The sequence below is a fragment of the Etheostoma spectabile genome, chromosome 15 (assembly GCF_008692095.1).
Source record: "Etheostoma spectabile isolate EspeVRDwgs_2016 chromosome 15, UIUC_Espe_1.0, whole genome shotgun sequence".
Classification (NCBI taxonomy): Eukaryota; Metazoa; Chordata; class Actinopteri; order Perciformes; family Percidae; genus Etheostoma; species Etheostoma spectabile.
Genome location: NC_045747.1, coordinates 25855774 through 25878119, shown reverse-complemented (window position 1 = coordinate 25878119; position 22346 = coordinate 25855774). Strand labels below are relative to the sequence as shown.

At 41.5% G+C, this 22346-nt stretch overlaps 1 protein-coding gene and 1 long non-coding RNA gene across 2 annotated transcripts in view; one reads left to right on the top strand and one right to left on the bottom strand.

Annotated features, from left to right (window-relative positions):
* Window positions 1-19591, bottom strand: part of cemip (cell migration inducing hyaluronidase 1) — a gene marked incomplete at its 3' end in the record, with an annotated part of 254772 nt that extends 235181 nt beyond the window's left edge. Inside the window, 1 exon segment of the mRNA XM_032536538.1 lies at window positions 19395-19591.
* A 694-nt stretch (window positions 19592-20285) lies between these two features.
* Window positions 20286-21206, top strand: LOC116702414 (uncharacterized). The gene is made up of 3 exons (XR_004335157.1): window positions 20286-20448; window positions 20729-20890; window positions 21165-21206. It is a non-coding gene; the product is annotated as an uncharacterized LOC116702414 (long non-coding RNA).
* The last annotated feature ends 1140 nt before the right edge of the window (window positions 21207-22346 follow it).

Here is a 22346-nt window from a genome sequence, read left to right as displayed (position 1 = left end):
ACGCCTCACAGGTCCCCAACTGGCATCTTCATTAAATCGTACCCGCAAAACACCAGTGTCAACATCTACAGTGAAGAGGCGGCTGCGGGATTCTGGGCTTCAGGGCAGAGTGGCAAAGAAAAAGCCATATCTGAGACTGGCCAATAAAAGAAAAAGATTAAGATGGGCAAAAGAACACAGACATTGGACAGAGGAAGACTGGAAAAAAGTGTTGTGGACGGATGAATCCAAGTTTGAGGTGTTTGGATCACAAAGAAGAACGTTTGTGAGACGCAGAACAAATGAAAAGATGCTGGAAGAATGCCTGACGCCATCTGTTAAGCATGGTGGAGGTAAAATGATGGTCTGGGGATGCTTTGGTTCTGGTAAGGTGGGAGATTTGTACAGGGTAAAAGGGATTCTGAATAAGGAAGGCTATCACTCCATTTTGCAATGCCATGCCATACCCAGTGGACAGCGCTTGATTGGAGCCAATTTCATCCTACAACAGGACAATGAACCTAAACACACCTCCAAATTGTGCAAGAACTATTTAGAGCAGAAGCAGGCAGCTGGTATTCTATCGGTAATGGTGTGGCCAGTGCAGTCACCAGATCGGAACCCCATTGAGCTGTTGTGGGAGCAGCTTGACCGTATGGTACGCAAGAAGTGCCCATCCAACCAATCCAACTTGTGGGAGCTGCTATACACAATGCTATACACAATGCATGGACCGGTCCAAGGCGAATACTGGCAAGGTAAAGGGAGGTGGTGTAAAAACTGACGAGCCAGATTCAATTCAATTCAAACAACTTAATTTATTTATGGGGGTTTGTTACACAGAAGCATATGAGAAGCCATCATTGGAAACTGTAAAAAGGGCAGGCACTTTCAAGAAATACCTGGCAGGTGATTGGAGAAACCATATGTCTATCACGTCCACCATTGCTGTTTGGATGAACAGTTGTGTTCGTACACTAACACATTACTTGAAGTCTAAAAGACAAATTTTTGTGTGAAAGCCCGTGAAATCACGTAAATCCAGCTGCCGTGGCATATGCTTCTGTTAACAACTTATAGTGCACAGACATGGAAATTATCTTGCTAGTGTTAATAAAGCGTAGACATTTCTATCTCCCATGTGTTGCTAACAGCTGTCTGTTGGAGCCATTAGCAGGCAGGAGAATTTGCACCCTGAGGCCCTTTTTAATTGTTAACTTTAAAACTCTACTGCCAAAATACTACCAACATAGCAAATGTCCAACCAGAGGCAATAAGACACCTGACCCAACCACTTTTACTCCACGATGAAGTACAGTTACAGGTTTATTCCACGTTAAGTGTGTACAGCCCGCTAAGGACAGTGCTGGACTAATAAAGATGTATCCAAACTTCAGGGATGTTGTGAATCTACAGATGGGTCAGTCTTTTAGGATTCAGCCTCGAATTGGGGTGAATATGCTGAATCTGTAACTGACTACATTAGATTTGGTTTGGATAACTGTATCCCAGTATGGACTTCTCGCTCCTATCCCAGACAAAATGCCCTGGATTAACAGCAACATCCACCTGAGGTTAAGGAGGTGCACCGCTGCTTTTAAAACCAGGAGCAGAGGAATGCTACAACAAACAGCTCTGCCTCCCCCCCGGGCGAGCTTTACGCCTGCTTTTAAGCTCACAACTTGGACCCAGTGGCACGGTGTCCACCAGCTGAAGTCAGGTGGACACTGAGTACAGGTGACAGACTGATGTGAGTAAAACCTTTTAAAAGGGTTAAGGCTTGTAAAGCTGCCGGCCCAGACAGCATTTCCTGTGTCCTCAAGACATAGTTGGTTACTTTTAATGACATTTGCCGTAGTGTTTTTCTCCAGATACAACAAATAGTGAGTACACTTGCAAAGTGGGAGGAGCCAAGGATTTCCCCAGTTCTGTATTCCAGGCAGCAGTTACTTTTCCTCACTAAATATATTTGGGAAAATGTATTTTTTATATAAAGATGCAAATTCTAGGGGACTGGTTTTGATTTTTATGTTGTATCCTATATCTGGAGAAGAATTTTTACACAAGTCACTTAACTAGTTATATGATGACTTGGTTTATAGACTACAGCTTAAAAACAGCAGATGTGGGGTTTAAATAATGTGGGTGTTCTCCAGGCAGAAGTGTCTTACGAAAAGAAATGTAGCATGGTTTTGGAAATGCGAGGATATCCCGGCCTCTGCTACTTTTGCTATTTAAACTTCTCTGTGTCCCACAACTTTATGGATATGTAATAGTAAGTTGTTTGATTACCCCGATAAAGGGTCATATCCTTTTTTTTCAACCAGGACCCTATGTTCCCATGCATTGGTGTCTAAGTGACTAGTGTGAAAATAAATCTTTGAAATTGGTCCGGTATTGAGCAAGAACGCTGTAACCAACCGTGAACTTGGCTGCAATGTAACTCAATAGATAACTGTGCATAGTCAATTTCCATCCTGTGAAAGTGCTGTTTTTGCCACTGACAGACTGAAGTGTCTGACTCGTCCAATAGCAATTTCGGGGATGTTTCATGTTAAAGAAAAAGAATCTCACCCTTTCTATTATGTTGTCAGACACTCAATAATAATAATAATAATAATAATCTGAGCCTGTCAGTGGCAAAAACAGCTCTTTCAGTGGATGTAAATTGAAGATGCTCACTTGTCCATTAATGTTACATTTCAGCTTGTTTCAGTCTTGCTTAAAGCTTTAGTGCCTAATTTTTTGATATTAATGAATGTCTGTTACATTCAAGCCATTGCCAAATGAGTAGCTATAAAGCTACTTAAGACTATCAGCTCCATACAACTCTCTTAGTTTCTCAGTATGGCTATGTGACTTTTGGGCAGAAACTCAAGTGAAGATATTGACCTCTTCTGAAGAGTCCATCATGTTTTTTTATCCTCCGTGTCCTCCTTGGCTACTAGCAACTGTGTGGAGGAGGGGTGTGTGTGTGGGGCGGATGCGCTGACAGTTTTGTTTTTTTGTTTCCATCAAGATCTTAGACACAAAAAATATGTGAAAATAGGGTTGCCAAAAACCAAATGTACCCTTTAACACAGGCTACTGTATTACAGATTGATCTTTTTTGGGTGTAGTAAAGAAACCCCTGACTGCAGCTGACATTATTTATGTAATTTTATTGGTGTAGTTGTTCAGGGAACATTAATCAGGGATTCAGTGGGGAGTTTTAGGGTCCTGTAATGATCTTTAAATGTTGTGTCAGAAGGGTTTTACCAACCCTGACCAGGCTTTGAAGAACACACTGAATCTGTTTTATTTTGGCTTTAAAATATTGGAGTAAAAAGTGTGAAAAACAGCAGAAAATCTCAATCAGGCCACATTAGCAAACTGTTGTGTGCACATAATCTCATCTAGTATAAAGCATATAAAATATTGAGAGACATGCAAACAGTCAGGTTTCGGTATTCACTCGTGGTCGGAGTTTTGATCAATACACCTAACATAAAGTCACAATCATTATGCAGTTAGTACATTTATCTGAGAACAAAGCCTCACCAGGCCTCCTTTTGTTAGGTAGTTTTATTGAATCTGCAACAAAAACAAAAGACCTTTTCAAGCTGACAGCGAGGAAGAAGGCACAGAAACCCTGTTGGAGCTCCTCCTCCAATCACAGTTGTATTTAACTGTAAGATATTACACATGATGTTTATAATCAGGCCTGGCGTTCCACTCCCCTCATCGCTCTCTTTTTCAGTCATTGAGTGAAAACAATATGTTAATATGGAGCACAGACAGAATGAATGAGACTTGTTTTTTGTTGGGACAATGCAAGTATTCAATTGTACTAATCATTTGGCCATAGGTAAGTGCTTAAGAGTCTGGGGGCCTGCAGCAATCATTCAGCTAAAGCTCCTTTTCTTCAGTGAAAGTCCCCAGCGGGGCAAAATCTTACTTTAACTGGATGTGTTCGTTCTTCCTGCAGATTTTTAAAATGTTTGTCCATTAGTAGAACTGTAAATCCGCCTCCTCTTCTGAGGGAGTTGAGGAAGCTCAGAAAGCCAAAGACCGGGGAAACAGATGTCATTGTGATCTCTAACCTGTGGTGTTGCCTGACAGACCACTTAGGAACAAGTGGCCAACAGCAAAGGCTCGCAAGTGCTCTGCAGCCTCACCCTGCCCCACACCTGTATGATATAACAGTTTTCTAGTAGGAAATATTTAAGCTGAATACAGAGCATTTTTCAATAACTTCTGTATTAATCATTATGCCTGAATGGCGACTGAAAACTAATGGAATACATATGAAATCCAGAGATATCCCAATGATGTCTTAGGCTGTAGTTGGGTTCAGACAATAGAAAAAAAGTATACATTGTTACCTTTTCCACATGTTGGTTTTGGTCTTTGCATAGTGTTGCATTGCAAGACCTTCCTCCACAGCGCTGCGAAGGAGGGTCTGGCTACTCCACACAGCAATCCAGGATGTAAGAAAAACGTGCTCTGGTTTATTGGCATTTCTTTAAACTAATCACAATCGTCTTGGGCGCCGGACTGAGCAATGGTGCCTCTGCAAAATAGCCTTGGAAAGGAACTTGTTTTGATGGAACATGTGTACATTCAAAAGTTGGATTTACCCTGCAGAGATCTGAGGAACAGTTAACCATAGTCTTCAGAAATCCACCAAAGTTTGAAATGTCAACACAAACCTCCTCTCCCCTACCAACCCTCTCGGCCCCTCAGATCCACCTCAGCCGGTCTCCTCTCCATCTACAAGTCCAACCTCTGCAGTTTGAGGGACTGAGCCTTCTCCAGGCTAGCTCCCAGGCGCTGGAACTCCCTCCCCCAAGAGAGAGGTCCCCCCCCCTTTGAGTCCCACACCATCTTCCAGTCCCGCCTCAAAACCCATCTCTTCCCCTCTGCCTATTAGTAGCCCCATGCCCCCCTCCCCGTTCATCTATGCCTGAATTTTGTTTTGTTTTATATTGTTTTTTATTTGTTTTGTTACTCTACCTTGACTTGTAAAGTGACTTTGAGTTTTTGAAAAGCACTATACAAATTAAATTGTTATTGTTATTATTATTACTAAAAAAGGAAGCCCAAGGCAACAGCCTAAAGGAGTGAAATCCAGTGGAATTTCCGTCAACAAAGGAGCAATCCCGGATGTGTAACGTTGTGGATATAGACTTGTCTTTACATAATATTTGTTAACAATTGTTGAAAAATGGAAGATAAAGACAGTACTAAGGCTGAAATGTAATAGTGCTCTTCTCTATGCAGAGCCTACGCCGTAGCCTACTTAAGTGGCCAACACCGAATAGTGTGAGTGTGCGTGGGGAGCGTGTGGATAAGAGCGATGAAAGAGGGACAGGGATTAGCTTTGAAGAGAGTACCAACACTTGGAGTGGAGACAGATTAATAAAGTTTCTCCCCTGTGATTTCTGACCGTGGTCGGAAAGTTGCAGCAATAAAAACGAACCCCTCTTTTTGATTCCAAGTTGTTCACGGAGAAGGAGAACCCGCAAATGAGTAGGGGGAATTCACAGTGGGCAAAATGCAATGCTACCAAGACACGCCCAAGTGGACCAATCCTAGTTGTTGCGGCCTACATTGCCACAACGTGTGGTAACAGTTATGGGGAAGTGCGCGTCAGGCTTCAACACAGAGTACTGCCTCGGGTCTGCAGCTACATGTACTGATGCATGTACCTACGGTGCAGATTCAACACAGAACCATAAATGTGGCATTTGGCTCCATAACTGCTGTCTATCTGCTTTACTGCCCAGTGCCAACCACTGTATCAAAGGCCTGATGAACTTTTAGGCAATTTACTTTAGGTATTTGAACATATCATGAATCACCTAGTATTCAGTTCTACCCAGCATTGGTTCGCCTAAAGGCTCACTCAATATGTGTTAGCTCTGACTGAGAAACACGAAAATAAACGCTTTTAATGGAGCCAGAGTCAATTGTGTTTGGCATAATAGTAAACTATGACAAGAATGTTTCTGATTCAATCAGGGAACTCACATACAGTTTGTATGCATGCAATTACTTCCAGCTGCCCACCATCAGGTCTAATACCAACACATCGATCCCACTCACACAGCATACGGTTTGATAGCTGCCAGTGACTTTTTCAACTCAAGACATATGGGAGGAATTACTAAAATATCTCAGCTGTTTTTCCTCACTGCATTGGCATAAATTCCTCTCTCTGGCACGCACCAGTCAGTGTGTGTGTGTGTGTGTGTGTGTGTGTGTGTGTGTATATATGTGTGTAATGTAGCTAAAGAAGCAGGTCCCTGCAGTCCTAGCCCTACAACATGATTGATGACTTCATCTACTGTTAATCTGTAATTACAGAGGCTTTACAGAGTTTTTAAGTAGGCCCTTCAGACAGCTTGGATTGTAAGTTCTCTTTTTGAAGTGTCAGCTCTATGTGTGTGTTTAGTGTTCAAAAATACCTTGTGAAAAAGCATCATGATATACTTCTGGCCCTATTACACGCTCGTGGAGGGAAATGCAGACCTACAACAGAGTTGAGAGCTATGAGTAAGTCTCGGATCTGTCAGACGGATGTATTTTGCAAATCAGTCTAGTTCCAGCTTATCTTCAATAGAACTCATTTCCTGTGTCTTCTGGGGAAATTAAAGGAGCCCTGCCACACAAAACCGTTTTACTTGCATTTTTTGAAATATGTTAGGTCCATATGTGTTTTTGTTATGTGGTGAATGTAAAGATGAACTGCTACCTCCTCTGTCAGCTCTAGCCAGAGAAAAGAAATAAGAGGAGAAATCAGACCAATTACAAAAGCTGGTCAGGATGCTGATAGCCAGGCTTTCATTGGCTAGCTGTAAGCCAATCAGAGTCAAGCAGCTTATCTTGTTGAATATTAATGACAACTGGCACAAGTCTTCCTGCATGCTTCTATAACACACTAGAAGGCTTGAAACAAGGTAACTAAGGCATTTTTCCCACAAAAAATGTGGACGGAGTCCATAGTAGAACTTCATACATTACCACAACGTAATGAAAAACGTGTGGCAGGGCACCTTTAAGACAACACTCATCTGAGGCTTGTACTATAAATCAAGATCAACATGCTCTGGATTTATTTCAGTTATACCCAGCTTCATCTTAAAGGAGAAATACGGTCAAATTCAACATGTAGTCTGTTATTTGTAAATTTGGAATGCTGTCAGTAGAGAGAAAAATGAAACCAATTGGTGCTGCCTACACCATGTTATCCTCCTGCTAGAGTTAGCACCCAACAGGCTGAAACAGGGCAAGCTTTAAACATGGTTTTAGCTTTATAACATGTTCAAATGTCATTAAAAGTGCCTAGCCATGTGCAGAGGCTTGGATCCCGTCATGACTGCTTGCAGTTCTAGTTACATTTCAATAAACTTGCTTTAGCCTATTATTTTAGTTGCAACCCTGGCAGTGGTAAGCCATCTGAGAGAAAATAAAAAATGTAAATAATAAAATGTAAAAAAAAGTGTTTTAGAATGTCCCTTCAAACTGATGTGCGCACTGGCAACACACGGCTCAAGAAGCCGATAAATAACCTATACATAATTTCCTCCGCTGAAAATCTATATCTTTCATAAAAATAGGCCTACCCATCGGGGAATGTTAACAGGGTTGTCAGTCTCTAAATGTTTTAACTTTTATGAGCTAAATCTCTTTCTCTCTCTCTCTCCTTGCACCGAGCTCCAGCGGATCTTCTAATTTGATTGGTCAGTAGGTGGTGCTTCTACATGGGCTGATCTCTAATCTCCAATTTAACCTGCTCCCAACCAGGTTGGGTGGTGAGCATAAGTTACCACGCCAATTTAACCCGGTAACAACTGATCCACCATCATGATTCAGAGAACCCTGGGTTGAACCTGAAGTTACCTCGTTAACACCAAATATTGATTCGTAGTACAGGCCTTAGGTCTGTCCACTTCAGAAAGAATCCCTGGGCATCTGGAAGAATTTAACAATTACAAGAAAGTTGCACTGGAAAATTCAGTTAGGATTAAACATGGTTTATCAGGTTTTTCTTCCTCACTGATTGGATGTCCATCAGTTGCAATACAAAGTGGAAAAAGTGTGAATAAAAAACTGAAAATATCTATACACTGTAAATATTGCAGTTTGGAGTGTACATCATGAAATCCCTTTCCTTTTGTATGGTCATAGGCAGATACAGTAAGCAGTTAAATAGGCGCCGGTCAGACAGTCGGTGGCAGAATCATCGTCCAATCAGTACCCACCTTTTCCATACCTACAAATGCCTTTGTGATTTTTACATTTACTTTTGTTGTCGTGTTTTGTAAAATGAAACATCGTTTGGAGGAAGTGTTGAGTTTCCATTGACAACTAATTAAAATGGGAGCAGAGAAGACAAGAGATATGACAATACTACAATATGTGTAGTATTGAGGTATTAGGGATAAAGTCATGTATTTAATATAAGACTGTAGTAAACAAAGGCTGAATTATTTTTGCAATGGAGATAATGAAAGGCCCTCGCCACCATTTTACAACTTACAGCAAACTGCAAGTTAATTACTCACACACTTACACTAATACCTCAAGATTATGCTGAATATGACGATAATCTGAATTTGATACAAGTCATGTCTTATTTGGAATGAGGCCTTTTCCGAATATACAGTAGCACATTTGGAATCTGTGTCACAATAAGGGTTTTTAACTGCAGTTTGTGAGAATTTATTTTAATTTTATTAATTTCCAGAACTCTTGCCTGTTTACGGCTTATGGTCAGTTCTGTGCAATGCCATGGACACAAACCAAGCAGCCAACACTTTGCAGGGCTGCCCAAAAGAAAAGAAGGAGAACCACAGCCACTTTTAAATGTTATGAAAGACTTGGATACCAACAGGTTTTTGGATATGTTGTCAAGGAGGTGGATTAAGGAATGAAAGAGGGACATTGTCTTCCAAAGGTCCAACAAGTACGCCACCAGTAGAATTTTTTTTTTTTAAACATACTATTTTGCACAGCTGTATGTAAACGGGAATATTAGTGGAATATTCACTTTCATTATCCATGTAAACAGCTAAAGGGCAAAAAAAATGGAACTTTATGTGCATGTGAACGTAGTCTATTTTTCTGCCACTGCACAGCATAGTAAAAACTCCAGATTTAGATGTTGGCAGATGTGCGCATGCACAGAATTTCTACCACATACAAGGACTGGATAATGGAAGATACTGACATAATCACATTTTCACTGTGTCTCTCACCCTTTTTCAGTCTTGGGCTATAAGCACCTGGAGTAGCAACTCCAACATCTAAGTAGCTGATTCGTTAGTTAAAAACATAGCTACACTGTTCTTCACACACACACACACACACACACACACACACACACACACACACACACACACACACAACGGGCTTATAACCAGCTTCTATAATACATAAATAAATAATACACAATGCACATAAATCCCTGCATGTCAGCCTGCACACACATCATTAAAGCCATTGATTTGACATCAGAATGAATTATGAGCCATGGGAGTAGAGGCCTCCATTTGACGGTGTTAGTTTATTGACAAAACTCTTTAAGAGAGGAGAGGTGGCAGCAGCTAGACACTGAGATGGCCATTATCCTATGGCTGTCTATTGGCTTTTGAATGGGCAAATGTCTGCATCAGACAAATAGAAGGTAATTGGAATCTATGACAGAGACGTGAGAAGAATTAGTGTGCTCCTCTGCCTAAATGGATTATTGTCAAATGTCGGAGCCATCATCTTTTCTGCTATTGACAAATGGTAATACCCCACTAAAAGCTCCACAAAAATTTCAGCAATAAACGCTTAGTAAAATGTTTGTATCTGTCGACGTGTGTTTCAGGGCAATACTTCAAAGCAATGCCTCACCAATAATCCTCCTTCCCCCTAGGTGGGTAATCACAAACTCACAGACTGTGTTTAAGGCCTGTAGGTAGAAATGCACATGGACCATTTTCAGTTTGCTGTAGAAAGCCAACTAGCTGCAACATCTTTTCGGTCAAAACCAAGCATAGTGGTATCTCATCATACTGGCTTTGATTGTATCTGTCCAGGGTTTGAAATATCTCTCTGAGATTTCTGCTTCAACCCTAATACAGTCAAAGAGACTGGAATTTGCATTTTGACATTTGATCAATGTGATGGCATATTAGAGAAGACAAATTACTTTTTAGGTATGGGAAACCTAGTCTGGATCAACGATCGATCGAGGATAAACGCCGCATGTCCCAGCAATGGGTGTTGCAGTTGTCTAACTCTGCTTTCTTTGGGAAACACCAACAAACTTCAAACTAGCAAGGTACAAGCTGAGTTAAAAAACAGACAAGATTGTGCAACAAGGCGGGCCTGCTTGGTTCTTTCGGGGAATGATTGTAAAGGCTTACAAAGAATATGTTTACGGCATTTACTCTCTAACTGGGACTTATTGGTGGGGTTTCTGTGTGATACACTGGGAAGAGCAAATGACAATGATGATGATGTATCCAGCTAATTTAGGAGCAAGACATTACTCCACAGGGCTGTGGCAGACTGGCAATGCAACGCTATGTCAAACATAATACTAAATGCAAATGCAAAGATCTGGAATCAGATGTCGTTATGTAGATAATGTTGCGATTAATGTTTACAGTTGTGTTCGGCCATAAGGTTAGCGGTCCCCTGAAGCTGTTTAACACAATCCAGGTGCAACTAAACTGCAGTGTGTTTCTGAGTTTATAGATCATTTGTGGTCCACTTGTCTGGTTGCTAAAGATAATCATCAGCAAGCAAACAAATTTCAGTTTGATCAGAAGGCCATGGATTGCTGATTTACAGTTGGGGACCAGTTCCTTGCCTTAATGCCACAGCGGGCCTCTGGTCTGAGTGCATAATTGTGTGAATATATCTGAAGAGTATGTTTGTGGAGAAGTGGAAAATCTTAGGTTCTGCCTGAGGAACTCTAAGGCTCTGAAGTTACTTGATGAACAGCTGATCCATTTTCCCCACAGAGCGATAATCTGAGTTTAAGGCTTTTATAGCAGAGTTCTTCCCCCTTTTGAAGGATGTCCCAGGGTGCACCTCTCTAACTGTCCATGATGTGGATGGAAGCTGTTTGACTCTAAATAAACCACATGTATATAGACTAGCATCCTCTAAAAGGCAGAGTTAGAGAGAGGAGTCTTCTTGTTGGGTATCAGGGCAGTACAACATGGGCAAAGTGAGTAGGGTTCTCCAGTAGTGCATGACCACAATCCACGGGTTTTCTTGGACAGGTTTTTAATCAAGTACTAATATGGCTTTAAAAGCCCATCTCCAAGGTATATCAAAGTATAAGGTTGCTAGCCAGAAAAGCCAGCTTGATGGACAGACTAATTCCTCACACATTAGCTGGAGCTCTAGTCCAACAATCTCATTTTGATAGTGCTGCCATCTCCTGGTATACCAAATTATCATAACGCTTCAAAAGCCAACTTCAAAAGGCTCAAAATTAATTGATCTGGGTTATATTAAAAGTTTACCCACATACACATCTCGATCCTCTTCATTTTAGAAATCTTAACTGGTTGACGTGAAATAAAGATAATCACTTATATGAAGATGTTGCTCACATAATTGTGATAAACATGGTGCCAAAGTCACAACTAAGAGAAAATCATAGCTTTCCAAAAAGTAACTTGACAGATTTTATTCCTTATGGATTCCATAGTTCCATATAATGGGCAAAAACACATTCATCTACAGTGGAACAATCCGTCCACAAATCTGAAACTGAGTGTTTCACTGATCATGTTTAAAGTGGCCTTACAGAAATGGTTACAAAGTACCATTTTCTATTTGAATTCAGTGTTTTTTACATTTTATGACCAAGAAAGAAAGAGCATGTTGACATAGCTACCCTGCCGTCTGACATCTGTTATTACGCTGATTGTGCTGTCTGCACTTGTTGTCTTGATGTTGTGCTGATTTGTCTTGTGGTGTGATAAGTCAGTGTCAATGTCAATATTATTTGCATAGCACCTTTCATTACACACCAACAATAATAATAGTTTACCCAAATGGAATTAGGCTTTATTGTTTTTTTAACTTAAGTGATTTTAAATGCCACTCTATGTATTTACTGTGCAGTGTTATGTTTTGTTTTTCCAAATCACCCCCCCCCCCCCCCCCCCACACACACACACACACACACACCTTAGAGGACATGGATAATGAGACATGCCTGTCCAAACACATATCTTGGTATATATGAGGAAAGGCTTGATAAATAAGTAGCACTTCCAAGTAACTAGCATGTGTGTGTGTGTGTGTGTGTGTGTGTGTGTGTGTGTGTGTGTGTGTGTCTGTGCGTGTGTGTGTAAGGTCATTATTATTGGGGTCATTGCAGAGGTATCATGTTGAGATCTGCTGTTTCCTGAGCACAGACATGCTCTTTTATCTACGTCGACAGCTCCATGTCTGCTGTGATTCGGCTAAAAAACTACTAATCACCGCTGAGGCATTCTATGCCTGTTGCCTTAAAGGCCCTGCAGCAGCTTCACGGATGCGTTAAGCAACAAAAGAACTCCGGTAGTGTTTGCTGTTGCTCTGCACTGCTCTGTGTGAATAAGGAGAATTCACGGAGAAGATATCCCATGAGATACATGGAGCTGCAAACAGGGTAAATGTATCTCAGGAATGCTCCGACTGGAAGCTGAATTCAGAGCATACAATAATGGCAGCCAGTGAAGCCATGACCTCCAGACAGAAAGAAAGAAAAAATATATCGGAACAGAATTTCTATTCTTGCCTCAAAAAGCAGCTCTCCACTGATGGTCTGACCTTTGAGTATCAAACACTCAATCCAAACCAGGCTACTGTATCATTACTATAGGCTGTCTGATATGGCAAATTCAGAACAAATGTTGAGATTTGATTGGTACTGTATTTTCAGTTTAATTTGTTGGTACACAGAGAAAAGTGTATTAGATCAAAAAACTAATCATAAACTGTACATCACAAAGCAAAATTAAACATCTGACATAGAAACCTGTCAATCTTGTTGAATCCAGGGTAGGTTATGACAAAAACAGTAACAGAAGTTGGTTATGTTTCTTTCTTGTGTTCTACAACATAATCTGCGTGTCATCTTTTCCCTTTATAGCAATGTGCTGATTTCAAAACATGCACTGTTTATATCCTAGGGTTCTTTTCTTAGCTTGCAAAAGGTGGTAAACTGAAAAAGTGGGTAAGGAAGAATTCCATGGGTGTGTGCTACACTACACCCCGCTTCTCAGTGCTTTGATCTAAATTGGACTCTTGAGATCCAAACAAAACACAAGACGTGGCTGATTCGTGTGATTTCAATGTCAGCGGTAACACAGCTGCTGCATTAAAGCCTAAAGCTGCTGCAGCGGCACATGGAGGTAGGGCTGGATATCTGTCTGGATCACATCAATCCGCAAAAACAAAAGACACACAAAGTATGAGCAGTTGTCTGTTGTATTGCCAGGGCAGTGCCTGGAATCAATTTACACCTTGTCATCCATGCAAGCCACTCATTGCCATTTTATTTCATTAATTAAGAACATGGACTGGGTGGAGGAAGGGGGTTAGGTCACGCAACTTCTGTTAGCAAGGTAGCAAGTACAGGCAGGAGCACTACTGTTCTAAACAATTTCACAGTCCATTAAAGAGTTGACGGATGGGTAAGAAAAAAAGGTACTAGATTCCGTCTGGGGGCAACCTTATCTACAAATATGGTGCCCTTATTCTCCAAAGCAGAGCAGAGAAGAAAGCAGCCTGCAGCCGGCATGCCTGGCCAGAGGGAGACACATTTTACTCTTACAATTGAGGCTAGAGAGCTGATGGTTTCCTCAAGTAAACTGTGGCCTTTGGCTGCCGGCCCAATCGTCCACGGTGGCAGCTCTCTACAGTTCTTCCCTCGGACTGTATGTGTGGAAACTCCAGCCTACACTGGAAAGTAAAGGGTCTTCCTCCGCCAAGAGTTGTGGTCCTCACATTTGAAAAGGATTGCTTTAAATAGACATAACACAAGAACTGCCAAACGGTTTAGTGTGTGTGTGTGTGTGTGTCCATACTTGCAATGCTTACTAGATTTTAGAGGTAATCAAAGAGCACATGCAACTATCTTCATTTGATTTATAATTTACAGAACAAAAGTATCCACTTAATGTGGACTCAAACTGGAATATTGTAAAGCATTCATATGTTAACAGTGGTATGTTTTTCTTTCTTTGGAAGTTGGAAGTTGCAATACTTGATTTGTTGCCCACTTGGGGGGGTGGTGTGACATGCTTATAACCGGCAACCAACATTTTTCACCACTTAAAATTACGCTGAATGTGTTAGCAAACAGTTGCCTAATTCCCATTTAGAAGACATTAGCATTCATCTGGAGTCGTGAGGAAGCCCGATATTCACTTGTTTAGGTCTGGTCTCCACCAACTCCTCAGAGAAATATCTGGCTCTTAAGGTGCTAAATGCTCCGCTATGTTCACCAGTCACTCTACTGTGTCTGTCTGCAGTTTGTTCCTGAGCAGGTGGTGTGCATTGTGTTTATCCAAGCTTTTCCACTGAAAGCAACTGCATACTGCTGATGGAAACCAAGCAGCAACTTCCAGGTCTGAAAAGTGAAGCCAATGCTGAGGTGCCTTAAACCTGCATTCTATCTAATTTCTGGTTGGAGGTGACTCCACTGGCGCCAGAAATAAGTTTCTTCCGTTTCTATCAAAGTCTATAAGAAAATGAGCCTTCTTCTTACTTGACTTGTTACCCCAAAAACCATTTTCATGAGTTCAAGGTCTAAATGTTAATTTTAAGTCTTCTTCAATACAGCATGGTGTTCATTTTCTAACTAATGGTCCCATTTATTTTAAATTAGACGATAACACAGGGGATGCTTTAGGACCTGTCAATCAGGACGGAGGCTTGCTAACCATGCTAACACTGTGGACATGGGTGGTGTCCATGTTTTCATCCTAAACTTTGACTCTCTCACTGTGTGTATTTCTTTAAAGTTAATTGGAACATTTTGGTCAAACCAAAGTTTGCCTAGAAATGTCTTGTTTTGCATTTTGCCAACCAAGATAGTTAGTTAGTTAGCTAGCTAGCTAGCTAGCTAGTTGGTAATTTAAGAGAAATTCTGCCAGTTTTCCACCAGCTCTGTTTACTGCTGTACATGCTTATGAACGCCACAAGTACCCGGAAGGCCTCGTTTACCCCCAGTAAAGGGTTGAAAATCTGCGACTTTCCCTCTTTAGCGTTTAGCTTAGAGCAGTACCATTAAAACCATACAAAACCCTAGCTTAGACGTGTCATCCTCCCCAGCTCCAGATTTTTGTTCAAATATGGTCACATCTGGATCCAACACAAAAAGATGGCAACGGCCAAAATGCAAACTCAAGGCTTCAAAACGGCAGTCCACAAACATCACCAATGCTACGTCCATTACTTTTTCAGTCCATAACTGAGACTGAACCAAAACAGTGGGCCCTGTGGGTTCATCCTTACAAGCACCACCTTTAACATTGCGCAATAATTTGATCCATCCGTTTTTGTAGGGGATGCTGTTCTATCTGTCAGTTAAGCCCCTGTCTTCATCATCACTGCTGATGCTAACTACCCAGCTCTTATTCTAGGCAGGCAGTCAGGGGGATTAGCAGCAGAATGAGACATTTTACAGGCAGCCCTCTCATGCCATACTCTAGTTGGAGCTGGCAGAAGTATTTTACTATTTTCTCCCCAATAGCTTTAATTCCTTCTAGCAGGAAGACAAGTGTGTAATTGAAGTTCCTGGTTTCTTCAGCCAATACTTCAGGTTCTGCAGCAGAGAACTTCCACACCCTTCTGTCCTCCATTGCTGTCAGACATACTAAAGATGCAGCATTAACAGCCAGCCTAATATCAGGCCTTAGAAACGGTAGGGCATACAAATTTACTCAACCGCAGCTTTGCTCATTTAAATTACCAGTCAAACTAAATACCCCATTTGTGGTAGGTTTGGGAAAGTCCTATGTCAAAGCTTTTTTTTATAACCTGGATTAAATTGGATCACCAGTTAGTTCTATCAATCAGTATGGCTGTGACGATAACCACATTACCACAATACTACTGCAGTTATGACATCACCGCCATCACTGCATTTATTTTATTTTCACTTTTTGCTGGCCAAACAAAATTTCAATTTAAATGTTAGACTTTTTAAGACCCTGCAAAAACCCTGTACAGACACTCTCATAACAATTCTATAACAGCATGCATCTATAACAGCATTTGCAAGTCAGCTGTAGATGAAAGGCAATGTCACTAAACCTCAGCTTGCATAATCCTAGCTTCACAGCCTGGGATTTCTCTCTCTGTCTGTTTCTCTCTCTCTCTCTCTCTCTCCCTCTGCAGGTCACTCAGACACAAATTGTAGTCCACAGGAATGCCATCCTCCTCCTCATCCTCATAACTGCCTCTCGTTTCCAGCCTGCTCCTCTCCTGTTGCTTGTTACAGGGCTAGTCTGTTCCTCATCATCATGCCGTCCTCTCTGGAGGATGCTGACGGTGATAAGGGAACACATGAAGACAGCAGTCAGCCACAGACAGCTCGGAGGCAGCGCTGATCATTCCATCAGCACAAGCAGATTCCATTTCAGCCCCATATTCTGCCGTCACAAACACACAGTCCCCGTCAGCTGCCTCAACCAGGGATGAGTTGCATTGCAAATGGAGACAAAATGAGTTGTGTTCACCAGCGAATGTTAGGCACTATAGGCATGAGAGCTGCCAAGTAACTGTAACAATTATAATCAGAACGCTAAAGAGAGACATCAAGTCTTTGCTGGACAACTGTGGAGTTAATGATATAGTACGCAGGAATCATTTTCTAAAGTTTGAAAGAAAATTGCATACAGGCCTACTTGTAAAATGCTCTAACATTAAGCATGGAAGGAACTTTACTAAATACAAATGTATTTGTGTATGAGTCATCATATTACAGTTCCAAACATATTACACGTATTGAGCTTTTAAAGGTCCCATGGCATGAACATTTCACTTTATGACATTTTTAACATTAATACGCGTTCCCCCAGCCTGCCTATGGTCCCCCAGTGGCTAGATATGGTGATAGGTGTAAACCGAGCCCTGGGTATCCTGCTCTGCCTTTGAGAAAATGAAAGCTCAGATCCAGGCCAATCTGGTAACATTGCCCCCTTATGAGGTCATAAGTGACAAAGTCACCTCCCCTTTTCTCTGCATTGCCCGCCAAGAGAATTTGGCCCACCCATCAGAGAGAGAGACATCATGGCTTTCAAATGAGCAAAGTGGCAGTTGGTGAAGGCCACATCCCCAGCCTCTACCTTGCACCTCCTCCTCAAAAGCTACAGACTCAGAAATGGCACATACTAAGGAAAGCTCATTGTTGGACTGGCTCTAGTGGCTGTAATTCTGCACCAAGGCTGATTTTTTGGGAAAGAGACTTCAGATACAGTATTAGGGACCACTAAGGTCTATATAAAAGAGACTTCAGATATGGTTTTAGGGGACCACTAAGCTCTATATAAAAGAGACTTCAGATACAGTAATAGGGGACCACTAAGGTCTATATAAAAGACACTTCAGAGACAGTATTAGGGGACAACTAAGGTCTATATAAAAGAGACTTCAGAGACAGTCTTAGGGGACCACTAAGGTCTATATAAACGAGACTTCAGATACAGTATTAGGGACCACTAAGGTCTATATAAAAGAGACTTCAGATACAGTAATAGGGGACCACTAAGGTCTATATAAAAGACACTTCAGAGACAGTATTAGGGGACAACTAAGGTCTATATAAAAGAGTCTTCAGATACAGTAATAGGGGACCACTAAGGTCTATATAAAAGACACTTCAGAGACAGTATTAGGGGACCACTAAGGTCAATATAAAGAGACTTCAGATACAGTATTAGGGGACAACTAAGGTCTATATAAAAGAGTCTTCAGATACAGTAATAGGGGACCACTAAGGTCTATATAAAAGACACTTCAGAGACAGTATTAGGGGACCAGTAAGGTCTATATAAAGAGACTTCAGATACAGTATTAGGGGACCACTAAGGTCTGTATAAAAGAGACTTCAGATACAGTAATAGGGGACCACTAAGGTCTATATAAAAGAGACTTCAGATACAGTATTAGGGGACCACTAAGGTCTATATAAAAGAGACTTCAGATACAGTATTAGGGACCACTAAGGTCTATATAAAAGACAAGTCAGAGACAGTATTAGGGGACCACTAAGGTCTATATAAAAGAGACTTCAGATACAGTATTAGGGGACCACTAAGGTCTATATAAAAGCATCCAAAGAGCACAATGTCATGGGACCTTTAAGCTTGATATTGATAACTTTGATAATTGATAACTTAAGTTGAAATTTGAAAAACGATTTGACTGTCTAAGTGCAAAAACATAAATATGTCAATATAGTCCTGGCAGTATTGCTAAGGCTTTGACACATTTACGTAAGAAATGTATAGCCTGTAGAAAACATGCAAAAGGTTAAGGTATGGGTTGCACTGGGGGACTTTGGACTATTTATCTCTGCATGTTACTTCTAAACATGCTGCCTTCAGCCCCGATGAACAAACATCTGCACAGACAGCCCAGTTGAACATCTACTACGCAAATATTAAGGAGAAAATGTCCACTAACCTGTTGGAACAGTGCACTTGTTTCCTCTGGAGCCGAACAGTAGCGCGGAACTGAGCATTTACAAAGCGGAGGAGAACGGACCCCGGCACACGGCTGCGTTACTGGCGGCGAACAGCAACTGAGCAAGCTCCTATCTGAACATGCTCCATCCAAAGAAAAGAAGATAGTTCTCTTCCCTTGTTTCAGATCACAACATATTCTACTTAGTTTTTAAAAGGTGCTCCAGCTTATACATCATATAAAGCTTATCTCCTTGCCCGCATGTACAAGCAGTTCTGGCAGCATCAACAGAACACCAGCGCTGCATGTGTCCTGGTGGAGACTGCGCTCCTCACAAATACCCACAACCCGAGATGAACTGTTTCATTTTATTTTTTTTAAGCCAGTCGGGGTACTCAATGATGGTGTGCTGGAAACAGAGCGGTCCTATCAGCGCGCACTGCCCGGGAGTGCACTTACCTTTGCCCCTAAAGTCGTGGCAAGACATGCGGCGTCCGTTCAACAGTTTCAGCCCGCACCCACACGCTGACCAGATGTGCTGACGGCGACCCTCTGCACGCACAGAATGACAGCACGCACAGAATGAAGTGTGCTCCCGTCCCCAGTAACACGCGCTACCTGTGGCTCACAGCGGCCACATTATAACCCCGAATACCCACTCTATGCATTACAATATCATCACACGCAACAAAGCCATGCCACTGAAAAATATGTTTAAAGAGTCTATGGAGACCTACCGAGCTGTAGCGTGTAATCCGTGTCTAGTCCCTGGTGTGGAGACTTAGAGACGCGCAGCTCTGAGCAGTGCAGTGATGGAGCCGAGCGCTGTCAGTGAGTCGGCCGCGTCGGAGCGCAGAGACACGGCCATTCCTGGTCCAGACGCACGGTGAAGCGCCGCCTCCAGTTGCTCCAGCTGGGGGGAAGACACGCCCACTGTGTGTGTGTGTGTGTGGTGTGTGTGTTTGTGTGTGTGTGTGTGTGTGTGTGTGTGTGTGTGTGTGTGTGTGTGTGTGTGTGTGTGTGTGTGTGTGTGTGTGTGTGTGTATATTTGTGTGCGTGTGTGTGTGTTCCAATTTCATTGATTCCTTAAAAACCTGCTTGCAGGGGCATAGCAAAATAATGAAGATAAGTAATAAATTAAGTCTCTTTATTAGATTGTTTATTTGGATTTGTTTTATATACCATTTATTCAGTCAGCTGTTGAGTTATTGTCAGTAAATCTTACTACATCAGATCTAAGACTGTTTTCAAAGCCTTCTTCTGCCATAAATAATTCAGGTGGAGAAATAGTGAATATTTATTGTGTTGGCCTAAAACAGTCAAGTTGTTCTTAGATGATCTTCTGCAACCAGTCAATAGCTAGAATATATTGTAGTCACAAAGTATAGTCCTCCAAAATAAAGTTTGAAACACCGCTTCAGACGATACAGAGAAGGCAAGGGTTGTATGTTTTAGGTTTTTAAGTGGGTCTGTGAGGAGTTGGGTCCAGAACGAACAAGCCATTTCTACAACATCTGACATATTGGGAAAAGTAACGTAATGTTGGTACCGTAGTTTTGCTTAGTTTGGAAGTTATTGTGTTTCTGTTAGCTTGTTCAGTATTTAATGTTTCTGCTCTGGAACTGGTCTACAAAAAGCACTGGATACTGTGGCCAAGGAGAAGGATTGCGAGGACCTGAAGCTATGGAGACCCGCCATCATCAACCTTTCATACTAGACTGCGTCTTTCACCCCAATGTGCACACCCACCTCTGGAAGGAGAGGGAAGAAACAAGCAGTGGCTGGAACCAGGTACAATAGAGTGTTCAACTGGGGTCAGAGGTCAAATTTTCATTGTGCGTGTCAAAGATTTGTTTGAGTATGCTACTAATTGCCTCAGAGATGTAATGCATAACCATTTGTAAAGGAAGAATGACAAAATCTGCATGTCCCATCACATCTGAGATATATATTTGTTCAACTTATTCATGAAAAAGTAAAAAATGTGAACTAACTGTAATCATGCCTTGTCAGTGCTTGTAATAATAATAAGAAGAATAAGAATAAGAATAAAATACACTGTTTTATACAGGATCAACAGCTGCGATAGTGTTGCTTCCAGAAAGGCCCTGCTGAAGGATATTCTACAGCTCTCACCGGGACACCAAACATTTTCCTTGGAAGCATTCCGTTCTTTAATCCTGCACTTTGAGCCAAAGCACACCGGCTTCTGTTTTCTTGGAATATACAGCAGGTAAATGTTGATGAAGGTTAATGGATGAATATGGCTACAGCTAATGCAGTCGAACACGGCAGCCCAAATCTTATTGAAAAAGGTTAAAATGGTTCGTTACAACAGCATGACATAGCCTACAGTCTGTAGAAAAAGATCAGGAAATTGAATCATTGCCTCTTGAAACATTTTTAACCTTACTAGCCTCATGCTGGAATGTATTGTATTGCCGGTCTATGACACCACATTGGTTTAGTTGTGGTCCCTAATACTCAAGTGTACCTTTTCTCTACAGACTTCTCTTAGGCTCTCAGGCTCTCCACTTCAATAACAATGGTGAGGCATGCCATGCAGTCCATTACCCCCAGTTTTGTAAGGGTGGCTGGGTTGCTCGAGCCATAAAAGAGAAACCATCATACTGTGAGTCCCTTCATTCAGTTTCTAAAGATCATTTTTCAGGTAACTCAGTCAATGAATTAACTATTTCACTAACTGTGATCTCAATATTTGTTTCCCTCATCAAGAATATGCATCGGCCCTGATGGTCTCACTGAGAAAGGGATACATAAGGTCACCACAGGCCCTCAAAGAACACAGCGCCTTCATGTCCCCAGCTGCACCTGCCCCTCTTTCCACGCATCACAAGTTCGCCAAGGATGAGGCAGTCGGTCACCATCTTGAACATCATTCACGTTTTAAGTCCTAGTTACCAGGTTCAGGAGCAGTGGTGGGAGTAACGCAATACAAAAGTAACGCAATTACAGTAGTGTATTCTTTTTTGCTGTAAAGCAGTAATATAATACATTACTGATTAAATTTCAGTAATATTATACTTGTTACAATCTCAGTAACACCGCATTTTAACGCAACATTTGGTGAATTCTTAAAAAAACAAAACCTCACTAACACTGTGAAATATTTCTTCGCAGGAAAAAAAAAAGCTGTGAGTGTTATTTCATGTTGCTGTATTCAATGCTTGAGGTGACTGCAAATACATTCGCGAGATAGATATTATTTTCAGGAGTTATTACGCTGCATTGAAGCGAGGTGCCGTCCCGTCTCTGTTCCTGTGGTCACAGGCAGAACCAGAGACAGAACAGACATCTGTGTCCCAACATTAGGACAGCAGGGTGTCTGAGCTGCTGACAGATAGCAACATGTCAGAAATTAATGTTAAGGCTCGCTACACGTAATGCCATTGCATTTTATCAGCCGTGGAGAACTATGCCTGTAGTGAAATGGCTTTGACAGACAACCAAGCACGCTTGTCTCTTACTGTGACTGACTGGTATACTGTTCCATATGTTGCAGTTTGTGAGCAAAGTGAGCAGACGGAAATGTTTTGCATGTAGTGTCTCATGTTCATAGAGTACACAGCAGACAACTTCTGTGTAGACTACTTAAATAAATACTTTAAAAAATAAACGCACTTCTTGTGACGGTTTGCAGTAAAACTAAATTACTCGTAATAAAAACT